Source organism: Lolium perenne, chromosome 4 (assembly GCF_019359855.2).
Source record: "Lolium perenne isolate Kyuss_39 chromosome 4, Kyuss_2.0, whole genome shotgun sequence".
In the NCBI taxonomy this organism is placed as follows: Eukaryota; Viridiplantae; Streptophyta; class Magnoliopsida; order Poales; family Poaceae; genus Lolium; species Lolium perenne.
The window spans coordinates 134,831,768-134,835,879 of record NC_067247.2 but is presented as its reverse complement, the minus strand read 5'-3'; positions in this window follow the sequence as shown (position 1 = coordinate 134,835,879).

Genomic DNA, 4,112 nt, shown 5'->3' with positions numbered 1-4,112 from the left:
CCAGCTGCATTAGTCTCCATAGACAGTAAATAAGGTGGCGTCGGAGGTTTAAAAGACTGGCATGCCATTTCACCTTTGTCATCAGACAATATAGAGTTTTCTTCAACTCAATGTTTCTGCAATAATAAGCACATGAACAGAAATTAGACCAGAGCATCTAGCCATCTAACAGGGGCAGCGACAAAACAAGCGTCGGTCCATATGTTTACCTTGTCATCTGGGATATCAGAACACACAGATTTAGAAGTCATTTCACATAGCATCCGCTTTTTCGTTCCTTCCCCTACGTCCATCTGGAATAAGTAATACTATTGATCACATAAAACTAATTAATCAAATATATGCATATGTTGAGAAGTTTGCACGGCAATTTATCACCTACGAATCGTCGTTCTATATATTTACCTTGTCATCGGGGATATCAGAAGTCACAGAATGAGAAGTCATCTCACTAAGTATCGGTTTTTTCGCTCTTTCCCCTCCATCCATCTGCAATAAGAAGTACTATTGATCACATAAAGCCAATTCATTGAATATATGCATATGTTGAGAAGTTTGCACAACAAATTCTGGATTCTACTTCCAATCACCAAGTAATCTCGTGAGAAATGCATGATCAAGATATGTTTCTCCCTCTTGATCGACATCTGCATCTCCATTAAGACTAATCATCGTGCGATGGTGCTCTTCAGAAGAGTGCATACACTTCCAATCAACAGACAAGCAAAAAATTGTTGATTCTAGTAATGCTTAATCAGAGGTGGCCATGGAACGACCACAGATCGACCAAGCAAAAAAATAAATCATCAGCCTACTGACCACCAGGCAAAACAAACTAGGCCCATACATGGCCTCACAAATCATCATCAAACGTCGATCAAACTAGCAAGTTTGAACATGGATTACTAATTTATTTTCTGATAAAGTGAGTATATTAATATCGAAAGATATTGATTACACTGAGCCTTTGCAACAACGCAATACCTTACTGGTAGTACGGATGCACATGGATTCCTAATACTCCCTCTGTTCGGTTTTAATTAGTCGACGCGAGGGAGAGAAGAAAATGAACTGTCGATGCTTTCAACTAGAGTCAATTAAATACGAACGGAAGAAGTACGTAGTAGTATTGAAAAATATCCGGATCTAGTCAAAAAAAAAATTGGCATGTAAATCCTAGTAGTCTACTAAACTAGGATCAATACCCTAGATTAGGGTTGCAAGCGGCGTCCGCGAATCGTCCTGCAAAGAAGAAAATTAGAGCAAATAGTGGTTGAGATTAGAGCAGATTTAAAGCACTCGCACTGAAACTAGCTAGCCCGCTACCCACCCCGCTTGACACCCTGCCCTAGATGTGAATCTACACCAAATATTCAAACAAGGATGAGCAACCGCCAATAAAATTTTATCCGCACATCATCATCTCTACCATACACAAGGGTATGGTGATTTCACATACAGCCATTGTTGCCGCGGGACGAGGATGAGTGATGCGCCGCGGAGAAGGTGCCTCACGCCTCTGTCGCCGCCGCCGCCGAAGAGGAAGTCGAAGCCGCGCGATTGTGGTCCGTCGCCGATATGGAGGTGGAGCTACTAGGGAAGAGGTGGAGGTGGAGGTGGAGAGGGAGTGATGGTTTGTACTAGTGGTGGCCGGTGAGGTAGTTATAAATACAGCCTCTCTCTCTTTTTTGGCAAGGAATGCAGCTTCTCTTGGAAGGCAACGAGGCAACGCACTCCAGATTTCGTATATTACTATAATAATATGGGCGGAGAAATTTGGACGCATCTGTGTTGTCTTGTCAAATGAATCACCAGGATTTGCTTTTAGTACTCCAGATTTGGGCGACCCAAGGAAGTAGAGATAGTAATGTACGCCATCTAGCTGCACGCTATCAAATCAAATAAATGGTCATGCCATTTACTTTTAAGATGGTGCAGCAGTTATTCTGACCAAAGAAACATGCACGTCTGCTGATTATTTCTGATGGGTATACATTTACCGTCCGCTAGCAAAGATTGTTTGGCACATTGTTCTTATGGCTTTCAACATCACACCCCTTAATAATATTATTAATCAATGTTTGGGCAATCAATTGAGTGTGTTAATAAAAAATTAAAACCCATAAATCCAACTGTACTATTTTTAGGGCCATATGAAGGACAAGGAATGATTTTAAATGCCATATGGAGTACCTCCAACCATGTGAAATATGGTTCTGTCATGCAGGTGATACCCATGGCTTCGCATTGGATCTGTATGTTGTCCTACATACAGTCAACTATGAAGTACCACGATTTGGTTTTTGGGTGCAACCGGCTAGAGAATGATGCACGGGTTTGTACAGCCAGTACAATTCACATTAAGATTTTCTGATAGGATGTTGATGTGTATATGTAAGAATCATACACTAGAATGTCTTCTATGTTTAGATGGTTGATCTACGTTTATACTTTCTGTGAACCATGAGGTTAAGACCTTTGTACTGTAATAAAGATTGCTAAATAACAGTATATATGTATGACTCTAGGGACACTGAAACAGCCAAACAACCATGCATGTGTATAGACCGTATTTGATCAAATTAAAAGAAGCACCTGGGTTCATGCAAATAGCATCAGTTAATCACCTAAGTCCATTAGCTATAAATAGTTAAATAGGAGTCAAGACCAACTGAGCTAGCTAGTAGTATGATCCTACTATTACATAAATATCCCTAACTCTGATTGTCTTTGTTCCAGTCCAGCGCGTTGGTGTAGCTTGGGATGAACCAAAACCCCGTATGCCAGTTGGCCCCTGGACCGCTGCTTGAGAAAGAGATGCTTTGGTGGTCTTCGCCATTTAGACTGAAGCAGAAAATTTCTTGATGTGATGTGTCAAACCGAGAGCCAATGGCCTGAGGCGTGGTGTAGATGCAGTTTCTTCTTGTCAAATATCCTGGGGGAAATGTTGCACCACCCACTGGCATGAAAATCGGATAGTTCAACCCAAGGAACATAGAATAGTCTCCAAGATTAGTAACCCTTTCCCACGGGTTGGCTGGAAGTAACCGACTAGTCTCATTCGAGAATACAATGCATGTATACCCCGAATAGCTGTGAACAGCGCGACCGCATTGGACAGAAGGGGTACTATCATAATAATAAGTTGGAGCACCGTCAGCGTCAAAATCCATTACGCCACGTGCATAGACCAGGAGAAGTCTAGAACGATCTTGAGATCTTGCCAGCCACCACGTACGACTATTAGAGTCAAAATCATCATAGCCATCAAATCCAGCCATCCACGGAATGAATGGAGCAGGGAGCACTATAGGACCTTGAAAAAGGAAAGAGCACGTCACATGAAAATATATTTCATGATGTATCTACTACTCCCTCCGATTCATATTAATTGACTTCAATATGGATGTATCTAGAACTAAAATGTGATATTGATTTGATATTGGGATGCCAATACTAGTACTTTATAAAATCATGGTCGAACATAAGATGGTTTGAAATATATTTCGAACATCTTGGTAAAACTTCATATGGATTTAAAACATGTTCCCCAAAATATTGGTCCAAATTTTAGATGGTTTGAATATAGTACTCCTTATTCTCTAGAACCGGGGGAATATAAACAAATGAAAGTCTTTATCAATATTGCATGGCACCTTTATTGATTCTATTTCTACTCTACCTTAAATTTTCTAGGGAGTAATAATAAAGAAACTTAATTACTAGGGGGCATTTTTCCTATGGAACAACATGCACATTAGACCATACTAAAATTCCTATAGATGTTAAATTCTATATATGTCCATACCACAAGAGGGTTATGGTGTGCGCCTATGGAATTCCTTTAAGCCAAAACATGCCAAGACAGTTCAACAAATAAGAGGTGAAATACTATATAAGTTACGTATATAAAAAAGATAGGGAGGAAATGTTACCAAATTGATTAGGATCCCATGCATAAACATTTCCAAGCTCAGTAATGGCGAACAAAAGTCCGTTATGTATAATTGCATCGCAGTATATGGCGCCGTACTGAAACTGGTTTTCAAGAAATATCCATGTACGAGGATATTAGCCATGGAGGTAGGGAATTGCAAAGTCGAAGATTGCGA